The sequence below is a fragment of the Conger conger genome, chromosome 1 (assembly GCF_963514075.1).
Source record: "Conger conger chromosome 1, fConCon1.1, whole genome shotgun sequence".
Classification (NCBI taxonomy): domain Eukaryota; kingdom Metazoa; phylum Chordata; class Actinopteri; order Anguilliformes; family Congridae; genus Conger; species Conger conger.
In genome coordinates, this window is record NC_083760.1 from 39,512,989 (window position 1) to 39,538,561 (window position 25,573).

The window sequence follows — 25,573 nt, forward strand, 5'->3', positions numbered from 1 at the left end:
TTAATAATTAATTGAATTTTACATTTAAATCCAAATTTAATTGTAATTTCAACCAATCACATTCTGGTATTTAGGATTAATGTGATCAGCATCACAGTTCCTATTTTACGGTCTGAATATCCGCCATATGTTCGGTCATTTTGCTGTTGTTGCATTGCAGTACCGCTAGTGCAACTCGAGTCCCTGTGTGATGCTATAGCTACCTTGTACTATAGTTAGAATATTCAAAGAGCGTTTTAAATTCTTTATCCTTCATCACAACTTGTATGTTGGATTGTGATTTTGGTGAACAATTCATTGCCAACTTTTAGGAGCTCAAGGCCCTTGTGAAATAGTTAACTTCAAGAGTACCCTCTTAAGTTACTGATTCAGCTTTTAGCTTTATTTGGCGTGAGATATGGAACCCATATCTATTGATGAGTACCTTTCCTTTTTAGCCCAAGGTTTAGCACCTGGCTACGTAGCTTTCCTGAATCAGATGAACCTCACTGATTGTAGGAAAGAAATGTTCTCCTTAATCAACGAGAAAGGTCACTCCCCCACCCAGTCAAAAGACCCAATTCTAAGTTGTCTGGTCTTGAATTTTGCCAGACAGATTAGTCTTGCTCTTCAGAGCAACAAAAACTTAGAATCAGAGATGGCATACCTCAAAGGACAACACACCAGTGTTTTACTTGAGCTTCAAACTGTTGGCAAGAAAGCAGTACAATACTTGCGTGATCTGCATTCAGCCGAATCAGATCTTTGTTCCTACAGAGAGGAATTATTTCAGTTGAAGAGTGGATGCCACAAGCTACCACATCCACTCTCTTCTGTAAGCCTGCTTTCTCAGGCTTGCCCAACTCCAGCTTCTCCTGCTTCCTCCTTACACCACAAGGCGGGGGAAGGGGGGTCACAAATTGATTCGGGTTTGTCAGATCCCGGTTCCACAGCTTGCTCTGATGGAGACTCGTCAGTCTCCTCAGATTGCAGTGCTGTTGACCACCCATGCAATGGTTTGCCCACCTCTTCCCTGGAGACGGAAAGGGGGGACTCCATCCCAACGGTGGTCCATCTCCGCAAGGGAGAAACAGTCAGGCAAGTACAGGACTGCACCTTCCATGCCCACCCCTCTCGTGAGGAGGTCAGGGAACCCTCCCGTGGACACGGTAGAGGAGATCTAACGTTATTAATTGGGCACACAAAAAGCAACGCTAATCCCGCTAGCTTTCCCTTTATAACTGAGAGGATAGGTGACAGCTCTGTACAGTACACTGACAGCGACAATTCATCTTCTGCCAACCATTGTGAGAATGACAGTTTTGTGGCTCCACCCTCTAAACCAAACCGAGGACGTCGAGCTCCGCATGAAACGCATTCACATTCAAATGTGATTTCAGGCTCTCCTTCTCCAAACAGGCAGACTAGTGCAACTTCACATGGTCTTCGCTTTGAGGAGCTAGAGGCCATGGCGAAGTATGTCCACACATTTGACCCCAAGGACTCTGAATTTAACATTCAGAGTTACTTGAGAGAAGTTGACTACTGTCTCTCGGATCTGCCCAGGGCAACCGATCGAGAAAAGGTACGACTTGTATGGAAAACCTCTACCAGAGAGATCCATACATTTATGGAACAACTTCCACCACAGGTTCGTTCCAGCTATCCCAAGGTTTGTGAAGCGTTGGTAGCTGAGTACCTGCCACGGTTTGATCAGGCCACAGCCATGATCAAATCTGTGGAGGTTAAACATAGCCGTACAGAACGACCAAAAGATTTTTACCAACGACTTAAACATGCTTTTTTCCAGGGCAGAAACGGACCAGGCTTAGATGAAGATCAAGCCTTCAAATCCCTTTTTGTGCACAACCTGCACCCCTGTGTCCGAACTCATGTTTCACTGTTTTCAAGGGGCCAACACTCAGCCCTTGAATTAAGAAATGAAGCCCAAATGGTCTGGGACATTTTAAGGATTGTGCCCAGGAATGAGGTATTGGAAACAGCTAAGCACGTTGTTCCAACCAAGCCCGCCAGCACTTCCCAAGTTGCCCCATTAAAGTCTAATGGCTCAAAACAATGGCATGTGAGTAAGTTCCCGGTTAAGAGCCACCGTGGTCGCTTCTCACACTCTGATTCCAGCCGGAATTGGAGAGAAGACCGACCCGGTAGGCCCAAGCCTCAGAGTCACCAGCATGACTCTGATAGGGAAGATACCTTGTCTGAAGAGAGCTTCTTCAGTTCCTCTGAGGACAACTAAAGCCTCTAACCTTTGTTCAGTAGTGTGTATGCCTCGAGTAACCACTCAAGAGCTATCTGGTCTTGTTCAACCTCCATCAAAAGACTGAATAAGACTGATCTATAGCCGTGGTCTCCTCACAGGCAGACTCCCAGCTGAAGCTTTGACCACTTTCTTTTGCACACCTTTCCTACCAAAGGGGGGTGGCAAAAAAAACTGGTAGTTTATAGCAGCCACTTAGATATATAACTCGTAAACGTTCATTGCTTCTTTCTACACCTACTGAACCATCGTAAAGTATTGCATGTAGAAACTACAGTGTAATCTTTACAAGTATACTGCCACACCCCAGTGTGCCTTACTCCACCTCTTCCCCAAGCAAGACAAGACCACTTGTGAGCTTACCACATCATTTAGAAATGAGACCACCTCTCCATTTCCTTCCTGATGACAAGGCCATAAGGTTAAGCTTGGATACAGAAAGCTGCCCTAATTTGAAAATGTCCCCACATATTTCAGATGACAACCCTCGTCAGCAACCTGACTGTAGGGACTAGAACAATTGGTCAGTCTGAACAAGACTTCCAAAAAGGCTACAGCCTCTCCAGCTAGACCCCTACATCATCTGAACATTTTCATGGCTGGGTCATTCCTGTTGGTGCTCCACCTTCTGGACACCATCCAATAACTAACAAAACACCTGAACTAACAAAACAACTAACCCTTTCACCAAGGTTTCTTATGTTTTGTGACAATGTAGTCACTGTTCGACCTTAGTGTTTCACATTGTTTGTATCATGTGTTTTAGACCAGTTTAGTTAATTGTTGATAAATGCCTGGATGTTTGTCAGTCAATTGTGAACTGTGTTACCGACCAAATGTACTTGACCTGTGGACTGTGAACTGACTTTTGTGCTCTCAAGGAACACTGGCTTCAGCCACATCCTGAGACCACAGGGGGGATGTAGGGACTACAACTTCCACATTCCCACAGGAAAATTCTGCGACGTCCACCACGAATGACGTCTAACTTGGTTCAGCCAATCCCGTCATGGCGGGAGCAATAAACGGTCCCGTATAAGAGCAAGACACGTTCTTGGGATCTCTCTTCTGCTTTTTCTGCCTCTTCTGCTTGTTCTCTTCGACGCACCCTTTTTGGCCAGTCGCTTCAGCTCATCTGCTCCGAGACTCGGACAGAGGCTGAATGCTGCACAGCGCACTACCAGGCCAACTTCGTGGCCTATAGCGAGTGGAAACTGGTGTACGCGGAACGCTACATCAGTTTACTCCTGCAAAGCTCACAACAACGAAACAGCAACAAACTTTTACACCTGGAAAAGGACCAGCGGATCAGACGACAACGCGCTGCTAAGACGGGAACACCCCAGCCTGCACATCTCTCCCGGACACCATTCACAGCACCATCGCCGCTTCTACAAGGACAGCATGTCTTTTGGATCCAGCAATGCGTATGGACTCAGTAAGAAAACAAACATTCAGGCATAGCCAGTGTTTAGTTTAGTCTTAACTGTTTTTGTGAATCTGTGTTTCAATATTTACCATCCAACCATTGTAATGTGTTTGATTAGCTACATATATATGTACGTGAATTGATTCGCCGTCTTTTGCGCATATATAGAGTAAAACTACGCAAGTAGTCCCTTCTCACAGCTGACTCTAACTCATTACCACACCCAGAACTCTAGCTTACTCAAGCTAGCTACTCCCACCTTTCCTTTGTTCAAGAGACACGCGCGCTTGCGCGCCACACACACGCACACACACATACCCAACTAAATTTCCTTACTAACTTCCCGTTAGTTTATCTGTTATGTGTTTGTATGTTTGTTTAATAAATATATTTTATTAAACCCCGGTGTCCGTTTTGGAATCGCATAGACATGAGAGCCGAGTTAAAGCAGTCTTTCGAAGAACTTCCAACCTTCAGGTTATCGGTATGTTTAATCATTAATATTGGTTATTTTAATTAATTAAAATACTAAATTTGTGGTTAGATATTTCTGGTAATAGTAATTTTATGAGACTGATTACTTTTTGCAGTTGTACTGCTACACAACGTTTAACTGGCGCCCTGGTTTCGTAGAGAGTAAAATCCCTGCGTTATTTGGCGGCCCGTGCGAGGACCCTACATAATTTGGAGTCCCGTGCGAGGACCCCTACAGTATTCATTAACATGATCATTACAACGTGTGGGACTCGGAATCGTACTGTCCTCTCAGGTCCTCTTCACACTTGTACTTGTGTTTGATCCGCACTTTGTTGTATATCTAAATGCCATGTAATGTACAGAATTTTAACTATAGTATCTGCTGTAGCTGGCTAGCTTGCTAGCAATCTGTACTGGTGGTATTTGATACTGCTCTGAATAAACCCATAACACCCCAAACATTTCAACGCATGAATGGTGGCACTTTGTACGGAGTGAGCTTTCTACCTAGTTCAGACTTACTGCATTCTCCGGTCAGGATTCTTAAAGAAATCAATCATACTTAAGTACAGCGTTGTAATGATCATGATAATGAATACATTTTTAGCTCTTAAAATGGTGAAGTAGGTGAATTGAAATAAGGCAGTTTATTGCAATGTTAACCTTGTGGTGGTTGGTAGCCTAGCCGGCTACTTTACGCTGACTGTACTGTAGTGTATGTCAAACGTCACCTGACAGCAGTTTAGGTCCAACATTACTTATTTTGAAACGTACTGATAATCCATGCGAGCCCAGTGTATTGAATGAGGTGTATTGCCTCTGTCACAGATTGCAGTAAGAGTTAATGTCAGTGGTCCGAGGATCTGGACAGTGCGGTCGCTGGTCACACAAGTGGTTTGTGATTTGTGATTGTGGTTTGTATGTTATTTGAGTGATTTCTATCTGCATTATTTTATTTGCAGTGATTCCAAAGTGTTTCATATCTTTGTTTTCAGCACAAAATAAAGCTGAAGAGCTGTAGTTTTGAACACATACAGGAATGCTGTAAATACATGAACTAACCAATTGCTTTTCAGCACCAGTTCACAATGGGAGGGCTAATGTCCTTTCTTCACACCTGGCCTGACCCCTCCCTACCTCTCAGACAAAGCCTTTCCATAAAGCAATACTCAGTGAGCCATTTAGAAGACAGAAACAAATACATTTTTTGATTCAGGAATTTATTGAAAGCACCACACAAACTACATACAATGAAGATGCCATTCACAAACAGATTCTTTGGGTACCTTCTGTGAGTTGATCCTCAGCTGGTGGTGTACTTGGTGTTTATTCTGCATCTTCATCTCTGAAAATAAAATAAAAACATTATTTGGAAATGTGACAGTTATAGCATATAGCCTGCAAACAAAGATGCCTCAAACAAGACAAAAATGCAAACATATTATTTTGAGATGTAATGGTTAGAATCGTTCATAAATTCAGAACACAGTGGGAACTTACAAATACATTACTGAATATTCAGACAAACACAGAGAGAAGCAATACATTAATTCATTCATTAATTCATTCATTATCCTAACCAGCTTATCCTGAACAGGGTCGCAGGGGGGCTGGAGCCTATCCCAGCATACATTGGGCGAAAGGCAGGAATACACCCTGGACAGGTCGCCAGTCTATCACAGGGTACCCGGAGTACCCGGAGGAAACCCACACAGACACGCATGCAACATGCAAACTCTGCACAGAGAGGCCCTGGCCAATGGGGATTCAAACCCAGGACCTCCTTGCTGTGAGGCGGCAGTGCTACCCACTGCACCATCCGTGCCGCCACAGAAGCAATACAGCACATGTTTTTGATGCAATGGTTAGAGCGTGGGAATTTTCAAATGCGCATGTTACTGAATCTTCAAACGAAGTGGGAGAAGTTGCAGTACACACGCAAGAAATGTACTTATTCATGAAGTTCGGAATGACACCGCTCTTCATCCGTGTCGGGGCATCGGGGGGGGAAGGAAATAAAGAGTTGGGTGTCATTGGCGTTAGAGTGATAAGACAAGCCATGGGAAGAGATAACAGAACCAAGAGACATGGTGTATAGTGAGAAGAGGAGAGGACCAAGAACTGAGCCCTGCGGGACTCCAGTTTGTAAGGGGTCAGAGACTGAGCCCCTCCAAGTCACCTGGTAGGAGCGACCAGAGAGGTAGGAGGAAAACCAAGCGAGTGCAGACCCTGTGACACCCATCCCAGACAGCGATGAGAGCACAATCTCATGGTTGACTGTATCAAGGCGGCCGACAGGTCGAGGAAGATGAGGACAGAGGAGAGGGATTTGGCTTTAGCAGAGTGGAGTGCCTCAGTGACCGCGAGCAGGGTGGTCTCAGTGGAGTGGCCACTCTTGAAGCCGGACTGGTTGGGGTCATGGACATTGTTGTGAAGAAGATAAGTGGACAGTTGGGAGCAGACCACCCGTTCCAGAGTCTTGGCGAGAAAGGGAAGAAGAGAGACAGGCCGGTAGTTGCTCAGAGCAGAGAGGTCAAGAGTAGGTTTTTTGAGCAGGGGAGTGACTCTGGCCCTCTTCAGGGAAGAGGGCATGGTGCCGGAAGAGAGGGTGGTGTTGATTAGAGAGGAGAGGAAAGGGAGAATGTCATCAGATATAGATTGTAGAAGGGGAGAGGGGATGGGGTCAAGAGGACAGGTGGTCGGGCGGTGGGATGTAAGGAGTTTCAATGTGTCAGAGAGGGGAGAAAAGGAGGCTAGGGAGTTGGGGAAGGCAGGAGGGTCAGCGGGGGGAGAGGGTTGGGAGAAGGAATTGCGAATGGCGTCAACCTTCTTTTCAAAGGAGATAAAGTCATCAGGTGTGAGTGATTAGGGGGGTGGGGGGGGGGGTGCCAGAAGAGAGGAGAAGGTTGAAAACAGTTTGCGGGGATTAGAAGCGGCCACGTTAATTTTCAAGTGAAAGAAGGAAGATTTAGCTAGAGAGATAGAGGAATGGAAAGATGATAAGAGGGCATGGAAGGAAGCTATATCACTGGGGAGACAGGACCTTTTCCATTTTCTCTCCGCTGCCCGCAGTTCGGTTCGGACAGCTCGTAGAGAATCAGAAAGCCAAGGACTGGGGGGGGGAGCCCCGAGCTAATTTGGTGGTGAGGGGACACAGAGAGTCAAAGGAAGATGAGAGGGAGGACATGAGAGTTGTAGCAGCATCATCGGGAGACAGTCGAGAGAAAGACTCTGCGGATGGTAGGGAGGAGAGGATTATAGATGAGTGGCAAATGAGAGCACTCTAATCCATCGCTGTCTGAAATACTTGCAATGTTCAGACAGGAGTGGGCACAGTGTCATATTTCTTTAAAAATACATTTCATTAACTCTCCAGCAAAACACTAGAATGGTTGTAGTGCAGTCAACAAGCATCTCTATGGGTCATTACAACAAAGAACATAATGTAGGCTGATGTTTTTTGTCTATATGCTGAGTGTGAGTTAAACCAGCAATTGCTATTCCATTGTATACAGATCGAACAATTAATATGAAGTCTCATTCAGTTGATTACATTCAACAGTAACTTGGCTGACACATATATCTGAAATGCTTTGTAAATGTGTCTTTGAGTGACAAATGAAAACAATGAGACCACTGAGGCTAATAATTTCCTCATTGTTTTGATGCGTTTGCGTAATGATGATGATTATATTATTAAATATACCCAGGATTTCTTGAAGAATGTTAATGAAGTCATACAAACAGAACAATTGCCAATTTGTTTATGATCATATATTATATGTTCTGACACTTTATTAGGAACATTTTTACTTTCATTTTTTTTACATCATTAAACATTGATTATCTAATCATCCAATTGTGTGGCAGCAGTGCAATGTATACAATCAGTAGATATGGGTCAGGAGCTTCAGTACCCATTCACATCAACCATCAGAATGGGGAAAAAATGTGATCTAAGTGACCTTGACCCTGGAATAATTGTTGGTGGCAGACATGGTGGTTTGAGTATCTGAGAAACTGCTGATCTCCTGGGATTTTCATGCACACTAGTCTCTAGAGTTTGCAAAGAATGGTGCAAAAAAAAAAAAAAAACAGTGAGCAGCAGTTCTGCACACAGGAACATCAGAGGAAAGCTGACAGGAAGGTGACTGTCACACAAATAACCACACAGTACAACAGTGGTACGCAGAAGAGCATCTCTGAACACACAACGCATCATAACTCTGAGTGGATAGGCTCCAGCAGTAGAAGTCTAATAAATACCTAATAAAATGCTCTGTGAGTGTATATAAAACCTCACATTGTAACGTTCCCCTTAATTCATTAAACACATTCTAAGTAACATGTCAAAAATGTGGGGCATTTCATGGGCTTGGGATAGTAGCCAACAAATGTATGGCTTTTCACACCTCTGTGTCATTCATGTCTGTGGTCACTGGTCACTGGTTCAGAATAGGTAAGCTGCATTTGCTGTCTAACTAGGCCTTATGAAAAGCAAACTAGCTAGCTAACGTTATTAGTAACGTCACCTGCGCACATTGCCTGTAGGCCAGCTGCGCAAACTATGGGTCACAAGTTAGAGGGGAGGTATATGGGGAGTGGTTATTCTCATGTGACGTATACAAGGAGAACATTGTCAACTGGTTGAAAATAAAGACGATAAATTGAAAACGCTTACTTCTCCAAAACTAAAGAACGGACATATTTAATACTTTCATCCTGTTTCTTCAATGCCCTCTGGTACAAATTGCATATAAAAACCTAGAGTGTGACCAACCACCATCTTACTCCTTTAACCATAGGCTTTGTGAATGGAACAATGATAGTGCGCATTCCAGGAGAGACGTTCACACAGAGACATAAAGAAGAAATATTCCTAAGATTTCTGTAACAATTACAATACAAAATTGATTTCCATTCAATTCTTTTTAACACTGAAAGTATTAAAACAAATGGTTCAATGAATTATTTTACGATACCACTGTTTTAGCAACAGTTGTTATTTATGTGCAATGACAAAACAAGCACGGGGTGACCTCAAGTTCTATGCATTTTAAAACTTCACAGATCAGGCTAAAATTGGAATTCTTTTCACAGGGTTACCATTTGCTGGTTCTATATCCAAACCGTATTTGACATGTAGGAGACACAGGGGAACAAAACCACTCTTCCTTTTCGATTCCAGGGCCGAAGCTGTTAATTATAGCTAGTTAGCTGTCGCTGCACCGTTCACTTGTCAACAACCTCGGAGTAACACCCAACTTAACAACTTAGAACTTGCTCCAAAAATGAGGAATCCTTAGGCATTTGCTTCCCTTATTGCACTGAATAAAATTACATTAACTACCGTCTTCTCTCCACAACCATGCTCTCTTTCAAACCACACACGCAACGGGCACAAAACTCCAGTCTTAAAGCTGCATTCCCTTATTTACTAACAACGGCAACAACAACCAAATCCATAATAGATTTTAATTCCAAAAACATTTCAAATGGGGAGAAACATAAAAAATAAAATAAAAAATCCTGGTGAAAATAGGTTTAATCCAAACTTGGGAATTTTTCTGGGAAAATAAGTTAAAACTGACAATGATGAGCCTTGAGTATAGTTTAGTAAGAAAAATGCAGTTCAGTCAGACTCATGTGGAATTAAGCAATATTTATTGAGGATTAATATCAATGCAAACTTTGGCATTGGCTCTGCCTCTCATCACTCCCTGTTGTAAAGCCTGCTGAAACAAGGAGTGGCAACAAACCCCTCCTCATGGGGATTTTGAGAAGCAGAGTTCACCGGTGGACGATGGTGGTGGTCGGAGTGCAAACATCTTTCTGAAGGCCTGAATTCGGAATAGCAGGATAATTTGAGCAAAAGCAGCTAGCTAGTGGAAATTGCATGCAATATGGGCAAAGGCAACATTCCAAATCAAGCAGGCAGCGCAATGGCTTTAGCATGTGGTATGAACCAGGCAGCAGGGCAGCTTTGTATAATTGCATCAGGGCAGATGCGGCAGCAAAGCATGGCAAAGCTTGCAAAATGAGAAAGGGACTAAACAACGCAGAATATTAATTTTTGCATCTGCTTTGAAAGGATTTGTCCATTGAACTATCATGCACACATAAAGAGGAAGGGAAGAAAGATCAAAAGAGCAATTGATCTCTGAATCAAACAAGCCGCAGCCCAGATGGAAGTTAAACCAAAGAGGGACTAGACTGAAATAAGATGATTTTCTTTCTTCAAATTGGAATGCAAATATCTGTTTTTCCATTAACTATAGAGAATATTATTTTTGCCACATAAAACTGCATCTAATGGGAGCCTGACAGTAGGCTAGATGTGACTACAGCAAGGTGCTGACACAAATGATGCATTTTATTATTTGCCTCAAATCAAATGCCGGATGCTCCTCTCTTGTGCTGCACAATTCAGCTTGATCCTCAGGAACACTATTGCACAATAAAATGGGAGATGCCTCAATCAAAAGCCAGCTAAGTCTTTCTCCAGTACATGCAATGGAGGAGCCCCCAAGCTGTTATTACATTCCATGTGAAGGAATAGAAAAGATAGCAGAATAAGACTACAAATACACAGAGGTAGGCAATTCCAGAGGTCCCTGGATAAAGAACATGAGATTTTAATGACACAGTTTTACATTTTGCATGCATATAATGAGCAACATTTAAAAACAAGTTGCATTTAAATAAATACAACGGGGGACAACAAGACAAAGAAAAAAACCTGTTCCCCCTAGTTTATTGCTTAGTTTAGAATATGTACAATTACCCAGGTTGTGAATACAAACACAAAGGTCTGTTCTGAACTATAAAAGTGCAGCTAAAAGTTGCCTAATGGTTAAAAAGGGGGGAGGAGGAATAATAAAATAACAAGGTGGTGCATGCAGGTGATGAATCTCCCCGTGCGGCGGTGAGGTCAGCAGCAGCGGACACCCTTCTGTGCAGGGCAGAGGAGCAGAAGGTTCATCAGGGCCTCATTGAAACAGCATACACCTAATGGATTACTGCTGTCTCCATGCAATACACCACGAATAATGATAAAACCCTCCCAAATTATAGTATTTTATGCCACACTCAATTTATTACATTCCCCTTGGATATAGGTGGGCTAATAAAGATACGGCTTCCCACTATCAATGGCACAATGCTTTTTATCAGTTATCAGAGAAGGGGGGGGGGGGGGGGGGTTAAAAGCATGGGAAATAATGGAAAGATAAGTAAGAAAAAAATCCAGTTTAACGTTGGCACACCAAATGTTCTCAATAATATGCTCTTTCCATTCAGTCCTACATTGCATGTATGTGAATGAGGAAAACAATAGGATTAATTCTTCAAGACAGGAATAAGCCACAGCATAGACATAAGACATACATAGACATAAGCCAATAGATGTGTTTGAAAAGCAGTGCAAAAAGAGGTAGGCAAGGCTTTGGATTTGTTTGAGAAAGCCAGAAAACAGCTTTCTCAAACAAATCCCAGGTGTGACATGATGGCTGTTGCCTTGAGCAAGATGCTTTACCTGGATTGCTCCAATGAAGATCCAGCTGTGTAAATGAGCACTGAGTCTTGGGCAAGATGTCAAATGCCAGAATTGTAAATTATTCCCTGCAAGGGTCCTCTTGCTTAGCAATAAATAAATAATGAAAACAAATCTGAGTGCAGACTCGTTGTCCATTTCTTTATGTCCTGACCATGGCCTCAGCCAGCCAGCCCAGCATGTGCCATCCTAAATCAGGGTAGAAGTGGGTCACCTAGCGGCATGTACATGCCGTCACTCCACAGCCTCACCAGGTGACACCTCATCACAGTGCTGCACGAATGATGGCTTACACTCGCCCGCCTTGTCAAAGCACAGCTTCCCAGGCAATTACCACAGTGGCCAGCCCAATGCCTGGCCCGGATGGATGGACATTTCTGCCAAAGCGTCACCCTTTTGCCCATATTTCTGCCAGTTGGATGAGAGGCTGTGGGACAGCGCATTGACCTGCACCTGTTAGCTGCCGGCTGCATATTGACAACTTTGCTGCCACTGGAGGAGACTATGGTTGGGTATTTCTATTTTGTATTTTAGAGTATGTGCAAAACGGAAATAATTTCCTAATTAGGTTGGAAATAACATCAACAGCCAATCAATCAGACAGGACCCATATTCTTAAAATTGTCAGGTAACAATTATTTATTTCTGGATTTGAGACCGAGGAAAAACCGTTTCTAAATTTTCACGTCTGAAGTAGCCTGCACTATTAATCATGTGGAATGCTGTCTATTCTGTCTCTATCACTGCCCCTCATCCATGCTGAGAGTTTATTACCTTACAGTGTTCGGTATTCAGAGTGCCGAATGTTAAACAAGGGTCTTGGCTGTTAAAATTGCTGGATTTGGAAATATTGACCAGATTTCACCTTAAACTTCACTTCCCCAACAAAATATAGGAATATAGGAATGTAGGAGTAAGAATGCTGGTCTCGAACTAGTTCTGCCTTTTCGCCTATAATGGATAAGATTAGGTCACTAGATCATTGCTCCTTTCTTCAGACATTATGAACACAGCCAATCAGCATGGAATCTGAAAGCCTTTTGGCTCCATCATGGACTTAAAATCACAATGTAGGGATTACCAGAACAACATAAAATAGCAAGTGACAATGCTCTTATTTGGGTGAGGTGGTCTTAAAGTGAGATGTAGTCATGGTAGCCTAATTGTTGGCGTGTTGCTATTTTGATGCAGCGTTTGCATTATGACCAACCAAAGCTGATCTTAAGTCATGTCACGGTTTCATTGCTATTAATGGCATAATATTAAGCTTAATATGGCACCTATAGGCTACTGTGCAACAGTACACCCTCCAGTCTGTATAATAATAAAGCATCACACAACAATGTAATCAGGGATCTACGGACATTTCACTTGCATTTGTGAGTGACTGTCCTTTGTGAATGAAAAAAAAAAACCGATCAAACACAATGAAAAACATGCATTTATGCTGTGCATTTTCACACAATCACAAGGCAGACTGATGAAAAAACCCTCCACAAAGTCCTAAAATAGGAGCCTATTACAGTTCACACACATTGTTCAACAAGTTAACAATGGTGGCAAACAATTACGAGCAGAAGGCTAGAACAAAACCATAGCTAGTTATTTTCAGAAACAGAACGCAGAGTTGGAAGGTGAGAGTGCAGGGAACCCCCTTTTCCAAGAAACCCAGTTGGACTTGAATAATCAAGTAATAATAGCATATTAACAGCATATAATAGCATATTAACAATGAAGTCCGTCGGAGAGAGTTCGGCTAGCACTGATTTTGATAGGCCCTGTCATAGATACAAATTTAATTATGAATGGATGAAAGATTTTCCCTGGTTTTAATACGATAAGGACAGAAAAGCAATGACGTAAATATTGCAAAAAGGCTGGTAGCTGATTGTTTATGTCCGAGTGATGTAGGAGGGGAACCCTGTGAATCGTAAGTCAGCAGATGCAGCAGCATTCACACACAGCTGGTGAGTCACCTTCTTTTTTAAGACCTAACATTATTACAATGTAATAACTCATGTCTAGTTATTATTGAAGGTGTGCTGGGCACAACAAAGGCTGCCTTGTATGCTCTCTGTCCACATGGAGACAGAAATTTGCAGAAATTTGTTGCATTTGGTGCCGAGGGATGCTGGAGAACATGTGGTTCCAATCCATTGCATGCCACACAGGTTAGCTTTTTGTTTATAGAACATTTTTTGAAGCCCAACTCATCTATATACTGATTTACATTTAGGTGGCAATTGCTTGTTATATTTTGTTTTGTCTGTTTTGGCAAGATTAGAGCTTGGAAATTCTCAGCCTGCAACAGAAAGATCCAGCGGTTGATAAAGTGTATAGTCTGCTTCGTCTAGTATATGTAGCACTGCAAGAGGTTGGCCCCCAGGAAGAGGAGGGAAACTTACAAGAAAAATCACACAGAATGTTCAGTTCTCACAATGATTGCACCGGGCATTTTAATGACAGGCTGCGCTAAGCAACAGAACGAGGAAGGGAAATACCAATTTTTCCGATTTGTCTGACTCACGCTACAAATTTCTGTCCAATAAAATTAACAACCTTAGCAAACACATAGTTTTGATAAGAAATTGTGATTTGCTTAAAAAAAAGGCAGTGTGACACATAACTGTGCCAAACCAAAAAAATGCAAAATTGTATTTCGTTTGTCCCAAATCAAGCAAACGATAGGTATGAAATTGCCCTTATACAAGGGATAGGTCCGGTCCATTGTCTCTATTGGTCAGTTTGCATTCCAGCCGTGCCAATATCCACAATATTTTTGTTTCATTCTACATTGTCAGATGTGGCGGAAACTTCACACATGTTCATTTTTGGAGTATAATCTCATCCATATACCAATAAAGGCTCAATGGCATAGCGCCACCTGCTGGCAACAGGAAGTGGCCTTAATTTCACTCGACATCTTCCGATGTGGCTTAGAATTTAGAAATAGGTTTATTATTGGAGTGTAATCAAATTCAAAAACCATACATGGTTCAATATTATAGCGCCACCATCTGGCAATAGGAAGTGAGGCTTATATCATTGATGCATTCCAATAGCAGCACCAACATCTTAATTGATCAAAGGGGAATTCCTGTGGACACTATACGTTGTCCAGGAAGGTGATTATTTCCAAAGTGTGTACATATTGTGAAACATGTCATTGGCACAACTATGCCACCAAGGCGGTTGGCGCCCATGGTGTTTGGGCCCGTTCATTGCTGCTTGCAGCTATATTTATTCTTTTTCTTCCGTCAAATGGGCATTTTTGAGGGCCTTGCCATGCGTAAAAAGTCTTGAAATTTTGCCAACACATCAGAAGTGTGGGCAGGAACTTTAAGCTACCTGCACCTAATTTGGGAGTTATGTCTGGCTCCTCGGGCCAAACACAATTCTCATTCGGATCTAATCAAATATGCGAACAGGAAGTCAGCTATTTTGGATTTTGTGTGTTTTACACGTACTACACTTTTACGTACTCCTCCTAGGGGGTTCATCGCATTCACACCAACTGTGGTCAGAATGGTCTCAGGATAGTCATGATACTAAATTGCCAGGATATTTTTGATAGCTCAAACGGGATGGTCATGGCGAGGCATACAATTTTTATGTCACGCCGCGCCAACAGGAAGTGGCCGTAATTTCATGGTCTACATCGTCTGATCTGGCTGATATTTTAGAAATACGTTTATTGTTGGAGTATAATCACATCCATATCCCAAGAACGGGTCAATGTTATAGCGCCACCATCTGGCAACAGGAAGTGTGGTCTTTATCATATTTTTTATGCATTCCTGCTAGGGCAGTGATCACATTCACACCAAATGTGGTCAGCATGATCTTAGGATAGTCATGACCATAAGCTGTGAAGGGATTTTTGATATCTCAAACGGTATGGAAATGGCGAGTCGTACAGTACACATATTGCGTGCAAAAAAATGACTTTTTTTTTGACATCGTCCGATCTGGCTGATATTTTACAAATATGTTCACTGTTGGAGTACAATATGAAATATATACATATCAATCGGGGCGTGGCTAGACAGCGCCCCCTATAATTATTATTCTCTTTTTTTTCAATGTATTTTGCATTTTTGAGGTTCTTGCCATGGATGAAAACTCACAGAATTTTGCACACACATGAGAAGTGTTGGCTGTCAGGATGTATCAGATGCTCAGACCTGGGCGTGGCCGAGGGACTCCACAGCGCCCCCTAATGCTTTGTCTTCTATTGTGGACAGGCACTTTGAGCTACCTTCACCTAATTTGGTATGCATGTGGGCCTCCTCTGGACAAACACATTTCTCATTCGCATCGAAAGAAATATGTGAACAGAAAGTCAGCCATTTTGAATTTTGTGCATTTTACACGTACTACACTTTTAAGTACTCCTCCTAGGGGGTTCATTGCATTCACACGAAATGTGGTCAAAGTGGTCTCAGGATAGTCATGATACTAATTCCAAAGGATATTTTTGATATCTCAAACGGTATGGTCATGGTGAGGCGTAAAATTTTCATGTCACGCCGCGCCAACAGGAAGTAGCCATAAATTCATGGTCTACATTGTCTGATCTGGCTGATATTTTACAAATATGTTCACTGTTGGAGTGTAATCACATCCATATACCAAGAAGAAATCAATGTTATAGCGCCACCATCTGGCAACGGAAGTGAGGTTTTTATCATGTTTGTATGCGTTCCTGCTAGAGTATTCATCACATTCACATCAAATGTAGTCATCATGATCTTAGAATCGTCCTGACCCTAAATGACGAAAGGATTTTTGATATCTCAAACGGTTTGGCAATGGCGAGGCGTATAATACACACATTACGCCCAAAAACAGGAAGTGGGCTTAATTCCGTTCTACATCATCTGATCGGGCTGATATTTTACAAATATATTCACTTTTGGAGTGCAATCACATCCATATCCACATTCATCTGGGCGTGGCTACACAGCGCCCCCTATGGATTTTTTCTAATATTGTGGACATATACTTTCACGTAAATGTACCACGTCTGGTAGGCATAAGGGTCTCTTCAAGACACACACATTTCTCATTTGCATCCCTTAACTTTTCCCAACAGGAAGTGAGCTATTTTGGATTTTGTGTGTTTTTAAGTGTTTTTTCACGTACCAAACTTTGAAATACTCTTCCTAGGGGGTTCATCACATTCACACAAAATGTGGTCAGCATGATATTATAGCCCTGACACACAACTATGAACTGATTTTTAATATCTTGGAATGGTATGGCTATGGTCAGCCTTAAAATTAACTTGTAATGCTGCCCAAACAGTTCATGTTTTAATACAATTATGTATTAAATAATTTCAAAAAGGTATTACCTGATTTTGAGGCTACAACTTTTCACATATGTTCATTGTTGGAGTGTCATCACATCCATTAAGCAATAATAGTTCACTATTTTCGCTGGAGACTCATTATATCCAGTCTTAAAACTTCAACGCAAGTCGCAAATGACTCTCCCATTTCTAATACGCGACTGCCATCTACTGGCAAAAGTTGGTATTGTTTCTCAAGTGATTCCTCAATGACAAGTTTTGTTTCTTTTTGCGAGCCAGTAACCATAACGATGTATGAGTAACAGCGGCAGCCTACGTGACAAAATGTACTGACAACACCCAGCCCACAGCAACGTTTTTTCTCATCTACCTTAATTATATGGATTGAATAACTAAAATAAAAGACAGGCTTTTACTGGCAGGAAAGTATCATATATTTCAAAGATTAACACATATAATGCATATCTTGCAATGACGTTCAATGTTATTTGGTTTAAAAAAAACCGTGTTGTAGCATTTTAAGGACTCAATACAAAACAGCTGTTCGGAAAGTTAGCTTGAAAACCAAGAAGCCTTATTAAGGAATTCGAGCCGTTTCTATTTGACTTCATTCGATTGAAGTGAATGCCGTAACCCAATTAAATGTAATTCGCGTCGGAATACACATAATAGCCTACACTGTCAACGTGAAATAAAAATATATAGAGGTTTAAATCGATCCTATATTGGGACATTTGTTATGATGGCTGGTGCAACGGGCATTTTCGGTACCGTTGACCATAATCGAATGCTAGCATTTATATCATTACACTGACCAAGTCCTGTTAAAAAGCACATTTTTGGTTCCTTTGTGGAAACAGTGAAGTTGTCTACACAATCTATTCTCCTCACAGACTAACTGCGTCGCTGTAACTTCCCCCCATTTCTGATACGGGGATTCCATTTATTGGCAGAAAGTGGAACTTTTATATTTTTCTTCCTTCAACTGATTTTTCAACGATAGGTTTTTTTTTTCTTTCTAGCGAGCCAGTAGGCATAACGATGTATGATTTACAGCTGCAGCCTACGTGACAAAATGTATTGACAACACCCAGCCCGACGTTTCTTTGCATCTATTTTCATTTTTGAATAGAATATCTGAAATAAATATTAAAGACATTTAATGACTGTCTTTAACTGGCAGGAGAGTAGCATATATTTAAAAGAGTCAAAAGTCAAAAAGAAACGTTAACGTTTGAGATGGCTCTGGTCGAACTCTGTGTTAACATGAGACCGTTATGTTCAACAAAGGTATGGCATGCAGGTAATTGCGAGATGACGCGCATTGGCTAACAGCAGCCAGCCTGTCCACTGTCTGTGTGAGTCAAAAAACAGGTCAGCTACGTTTGTTTACATGAATAGAAAACTTTCAGTTAAATCGCCAGATATGTTAGTTTATTTTGCTTGTCATTAAACACGAATTAAGAGAACATACAATTTCGCTAGGAATTTTTGACTTAATATGAAAATACCGGATTGAGGGCAGAGATTTGGCATCTCCTTTAGATTTGGCTGAACAAATGCATTTCAGGCAGCATAATTACCGGTGAAATGGAAAAGAATGATGCTGGCTAACTCGACGTTTAATGCAATATTATCCGACACTTCGGAGAGAAATTATTTAACCAGGATTAAAGGAAACATACAACTTTTGGCCAATAGATGGCGTACGTGTATAAGAGGGCAGTATAGCTTAATGGTTCAGACAGTGGATTAAGACATGCAAGGTCCGCGGTTCCATCCCCGGTGCGGCCACAATAAAGTTGAATAGTTTCTTTACGCCAATGGTTTTATTTTGAGTGCATATTTATAACCGAATGACTTCTCAAGCGTAAATTGTGCCTCCCGCTGTAAAATCTATTGAAATTAATTCATCTCTGCTCTCCATACAGGACTGGAGCATATTATTACACTGTGCAAGGAAGAAGTAATTTTTGTTTCATTCTACATTGTCTGATGTGGCAGAAACTTCACATATGTTCATTTTTGGAGTGTAATCTCATCCATATACCAAGAAAGGCTCAATGGAATAGCGCCACCATCTGGGAACAGGAAGTGGCTTTAATTTTACTTGACATCTTCCAATTTGGCTGAAAATGTACAAATATGTTAATTATTGGAGTGTAATCAAATCCATAAACCATACACGGCTCAATATTATAGCGCCACCATCTGGCAATAGGAAGTGAGGCTTATATCATTGATGCATTCCAATAGCAGCAGAAACATCTTCATTGATCAAAGGGGAATTCCTGTGCACACTATACGTTGTCCAGGAAGGTGATTATTTCCAAAGTGTGTACATATTGTGAAACATGTCATTGGCACAACTATGCCACCAAGGCGGTTGCGCCCATGGTGCTTGGGCCCGTTCATTGCTGCTTGCAGCTATATTTAGGGCCCAAGCACCGTAGGGTGCGAAGGACCCTATTGTTATTGGAAGGATTATTATTATTATTATTAGGGCCCAAGCACCGTAGGGTGCGAAGGACCCTATTGTTATTGGAAGGATTATTATTATTATTATTATTATTATTATTATTATTCTTTCTCTTCCGTCAAATGGGCATTTTTGAGGGCCTTGCCATGGCTAAAAAGTCTTGAAATTTTGCAGACACATCAGAAGTGGTGGCCGTCAGGGTCTATCAGATGCTCAGACCTGGGTGTGGCCGAGGGACTCCACAGCGCCCCCTATTGCGCTGCCCCCCCCCCCCCCCATTGCATTGTTGTCTATTGTGGGCAGGCACTTTGAGCTACATGAACCTAATTTGGTATGCATGTGTCGCTCCTCAATTGAAACACATTTTTCATTGGCATTAATGCAAATATGCGAACAGGAAGTGAGCTATTTTGGATTTTGTGTGTTTTACACGTACTACACTTTTACGTACTCCTCCTAGGCGGTTCATCGCATTCACACAAAATGCGGTAAGAATGGTCTCAAGATAGTCATGATTCTAAATTGCCAGGATATTTTTGATATCTCAAACGGTATGGTCATGGCGAGGCGTACAATTTTTATGTCACGCCGCGCCAAAAGGAAGTGGCCATAATTTTGTGGTTTACATCGTCTGATCTGGCTGATATTTCACAATTATGTTCATTGTGTGAGTATACTCACACTCATGTCCCAAGAAGAAGTCAATGTTATTGCGCCACCATCTGGCAACAGGAAGTGAGGTTTTTATCATATTTGTATGCGTTCCTGCTAGGGTATTCATCACATTCACACAAAATGCAGTCAGCATGATCTTAGGATAGTCCTGAACCTAAAAGCGAAAGGGATTTTTGATATCTCAAACGGTTTGGCAATGGCGAGGCGTACAATACACACGAGCGAAAACAGGAAGTGGGCTTAATTCCGTTCTACATCATCTGATTGGGCTGATATTTTACAGATATATTCACTGTTGGAGTGCAATCACATCCATATCCACATACATCTGGGCGTGGCTACGCAGCGCCCCCTATGGTTCTTTTCTAATATTGTGGACATATACTTTCACGTAAATTCACCGAATATTTTATTCATATGGGTCTCCTCAAGACACACACATTTCTCATTTGCATCCCTTAACTTTTCCAAACAGGAAGTGAGCTATTCTGGATTTTGTGTGTTTTTAAGTGTTTTTACACGTACCAAACTCTGAAATACTCCTCCTAGGGGGTTCATCACATTCACACCAAATGTGGTGAGAATGGTCTCAGGATAATCCTGATGCTAAATTGAAAGGATATTTCTGATATGTCAAACGGTACGGCTATGGCGAGGCGTACAATTTGAGGTCTCGCTGCGGGAACAGGAAGTGGTCTTAATTTCATTCCAGATGGTCTGATCTGGTTGATATTAAACAGATATGTTTGTTGTGGGAGTGTAATCACATCCATATCCCAAAAATGACTCAATGTTATAGCGCCACCATCTGGCAACAGGAAGTGGCCTTAATTTCACTCAACATCTTCCGATGTGGCCGAAAATTTAGAAATATGTATATTGTTGGAGTGTAATTAAATCCATATTCCAAAAACGACTCAATGTTATAGCGCCACCATCTGGAAACTAGAACATTGAATTGACCTTAATTTCACTCAACATCTTCCGATGTGGCTAAAAATTTAGAAATAGGTTTATTATTGGAGTGTAATCAAATTCAAAAACCATACACGGCTCAATAATATAGCGCCACCATCTGGCAACAGGAAGTGAGTCTCATATCATTGATGCATTCCAATAGCAACACCAACATCTTCATTGATCAAAGGGGAATTCCTGTGCACACTATACGTTGCCAAGGAAGGTGATTATTTCCAAAGTGTGTACATATTGTTAAACATGTCATTGGCACAACTGTGCCACCAAGGCGGTTGCGCCCATGGTGCTTGGGCCCGTTCATTGCTGCTTGCAGCTATATTTATTATTATTATTATTAGGGCCCAAGCACCGTAGGGTGCGAAGGACCCTATTGTTATTGTAAAGATTATTATTAGGGCCCAAGCACCGTAGGGTGCGAAGGACCCTATTGTTATTGGAAGGATTATTATTATTATTAGGGCCCAAGCACCGTAGGGTGCGAAGGACCCTATTGTTATTGGAAGGATTATTATTATTATTATTATTATTATTATTATTAGGGCCCAAGCACCGTAGGGTGCGAAGGACCCTATTGTTATTGGAAGGATTATTATTATTATTAGGGCCCAAGCACCGTAGGGTGCGAAGGACCCTATTGTTATTGTAAAGATTATTATTATTAGGGCCCAAGCACCGTAGGGTGCGAAGGACCCTATTGTTATTGGAAGGATTATTATTATTATTATTATTATTCTTTTTTTTTCAATGTTTTGTGCATTTTTGAGGTGCTTGCCATGAATGAAAACTCACAGAATTTTGCACACACATCAGAAGTGGTGGCTGTCAGGATCTTTCAGATGCTCAGATCTGGGCGTCGCTGAGGGACTCCACAGCGCCCCCTATCGCATTGTTTTCTATTGTGGGCAGGCACTTTGAGCTACCTGCACCTCATTTAGCATGCATATACCACTTCTCAGGCCAAACACATTTCTAATTCACATCTAATCAAATATGCAAACAGGAAGTCAGCCATTTTGGATTTTGTGCGTTTTACACGTACTACACTTTTAAGTACTCCTCCTAGGGGGTTCATCGCATTCACACCAACTGTGGTCAGAATGGTCTCAGGATAGTCATGATACTAAATTGCCAGGATATTTTTGATAGCTCAAACGGGACAGTCATGGGGAGGAGTACAATTTTTATGTCACGCCGCGCCAACAGGAAGTGGCCGTAATTTCAGGGTCTACATCGTCTGATCTGGCTGATATTTCAGAAATACGTTTATTGTTGGAGTATAATCACATCCATATTCCAAGAACGGGTCAATGTTATAGCGCCACCATCTGGCAACAGGAAGTGAGGTCTTTATCATATTTGTATGCCTTCCTGCTATGGCATTCATCACATTCACACGAAATGTGGTCAGCATGATCTTAGGATAGTCATGACCATAAGCTGTGAAGGGATTTTTGATATCTCAAAAGGTATGGAAATGGCGAGTCGTACAGTACACATATTGCGTGCAAAAAAATGACTTTTTTTCCGACATCGTCCGATCTGGCTGATATTTTACAAATATGTTCACTGTTGGAGTACAATATTAAATATATACATATCAATCGGGGCGTGGCTAGACAGCGCCCCCTATAATTATTATTCTCTTTATTTTCAATGTATTTTACATTTTTGAGGTGCTTGCCATGGATGAAAACTCACAGAATTTTGCACACACATGAGAAGTCTTGGCTGTCAGGAAGTATCAGATGCTCAGACCTGGGCGTGGCCGAGGGACTCTACAGCGCCCCCTAATGCTTTGTCTTCTATTGTGGACAGGCACTTTGAGCTACCTTCACCTAATTTGGTAGGCATGTGAGGCTCCTCTGGACAAACACATTTCTCATTCGCATCGAAGGAAATATGTAAACAGGAAGTCAGCCATTTTGAATTTTGTGCATTTTATACGTACTACACTTTTAAGTACTCCTCCTAGGGGGTTCATTGCATTCACAGGAAATGTGGTCAAAGTGGTCTCAGGATAGTCATGATACTAATTCCAAAGGATATTTTTGATATCTCAAACGGTATGGTCATGGCGAGGCGTACAATTTTCATGTCACGCCGCGCCAACAGGAAGTTGCCATAAATTCATGGTCTACATTGTCTGATCTTGCTGATATTTTACAAATATGTTCACTGTTAGAGTGTAATCACATCCAAATACCAAGAAGAAATCAATGTTATAGCGCCACCATCTGGCAACGGACGTGAGGTTTTTATCATGTTTGTATGCGTTCCTGCTAAGGTATTCATCACATTCACACCAAATGTAGTCATCATGATCTTAGAATAGTCCTGACCCTAAATGACGAAAGGATTTTTGATATCTCAAACGGTTTGGCAATGGCGAGGCGTATAATACACACGTTACGCCCAAAAACAGGAAGTGGGCTTAATTCCGTTCTACATCATCTGATCGGGCTGATATTTTACAAATATATTCACTTTTGGAGTGCAATCACATCCATATCCACATTCATCTGGGCGTGGCTACACAGCGCCCCCTATGGCTTTTTTCTAATATTGTGGACACATACTTTCACGTAAATGCACCACGTCTGGTAGGCATAAGGGTCTCCTCAAGACACACACATTTCTCATTTGCATCCCTTAACTTTTCCCAACAGGAAGTGAGCTATTTTGGATTTTGTGTGTTTTTAAGTGTTTTTTCACGTACCAAACTTTGAAATACTCTTCCTAGGGGGTTCATCACATTCACACAAAATGTGGTCAGCAAGATGTTATAGCCCTGACATACAACTATGAACTGATTTTTAATATCTTGGAATGGTATGGCTATGGTCAGCCTGAAAATTAACTTGTAATGCTGCCCAAACAGGAAGATTATGTATTAAATCATTTCAAAAAGGTATTAAATTCTACATTGCCTGATTTTGAGGCTACAACTTTTCACATATGTTCATTGTTGGAGTGTCATCACATCCATTAAGCAATAATAGTTCACGATTTTCGCTGGAGACTCATTATATCCAGTCTTAAAACTTCAACGCAAGTCGCAACTGACTCTCCCATTTCTAATACGCGACTGCCATCTACTGGCAAAAAAAAGGTATTGTTTCTCGTATTCTGGGATAAAGTGATTTCTCAACGACAGGTTTTATTAATTTTTGCGAGCCAGTAACCATAACGATGTATGAGTAACAGCGGCAGCCTACGTGACTAAATGTACTGACAACACCCAGCCCACAGCAACGTTTTTTCTCATCTACCTTAATTAACTCGATTGAATAACTAAAATAAAAAACAGGCTTTTACTGGCAGGAAAGTATCACATATGTAAAAGATTAACACATATAATGCATATATTGCATTGACGTTAAATGGTGTTAAAAAATCGTATTGTAGCATTTTAAGGACTCAATACAAAACGGCTGTTCGGAAAGTTAGTTTGAAAACCAAGAAGCCTTATTAAGGAATTCGAGCCGTTTCTATTTGACTTCATTCGATTGAAGTGAATGCCGTAACCCAATTAGTAATTCGCGTCGGAATACACATAATAGCCTACACTATCAACGTGAAATAAAAATATATAGAGGTTTAAATCGATCCTATATTGGTACTTTTGTTATGATGGCTGGTGCAACGGGCATATGGTCAGCCTTAAAATTAACTTGTAATGCTGCCCAAACAGGAAAATTATGTATTAAATCATTTCAAAAAGGTATTAAATTCTACATTGCCTGATTTTGAGGCTACAACTTTTCACATCTGTTCATTGTTGGAGTGTCATCACATCCATTGAGCAATAATAGTTCACGATTTTCGCTGGAGACTCATTATATCCAGTCTTAAAACTTCAACGCAAGTCGCAACTGACTCTCCCATTTCTAATACGCGACTTCCATCTATTGGCAAAAAAAAAGGTATTGTTTCTCGTATTCTGGGATAAAGTGATTTCTCAACGACAGGTTTTATTAATTTTTGCGAGCCAGTAACCATAACGATGTATGAGTAACAGCGGCAGCCTACGTGACTAAATGTACTGACAACACCCAGCCCACAGCAACGTTTTTTCTCATCTACCTTAATTAACTCGATTGAATAACTAAAATATAAAACAGGCTTTTACTGCCAGGAAAGTATCATATATGTAAAAGATTAACACATATAATGCATATATTGCATTGACGTTAAATGGTGTTAAAAAATCGTATTGTAGCATTTTAAGGACTCAATACAAAACGGCTGTTCGGAAAGTTAGTTTGAAAACCAAGAAGCCTTATTTAGGAATTCGAGCCGTTTCTATTTGACTTCATTCGATTGAAGTGAATGCCATAACCCAATTAGTAATTCGCGTCGGAATACAAATAATAGCCTACACTGTCAACGTGAAATAAAAATATATAGAGGTT

At 41.3% G+C, this 25,573-nt stretch overlaps 1 protein-coding gene across 3 annotated transcripts in view; it reads right to left on the minus strand.

Moving 5' to 3' along the window:
- Window positions 1-5,364: 5,364 nt before the first annotated feature.
- spata17 (spermatogenesis associated 17) overlaps window positions 5,365-25,573 on the minus strand; it is a 303,051-nt gene continuing 282,842 nt past the window's right edge. For all 3 annotated transcript variants that reach the window (XM_061216057.1, XM_061216056.1, XM_061216058.1), the window contains one exon: window positions 5,365-5,508. The gene's annotated coding sequence lies outside the window, so the exon portion shown is untranslated. The remainder of the gene's footprint in view (window positions 5,509-25,573) is intronic.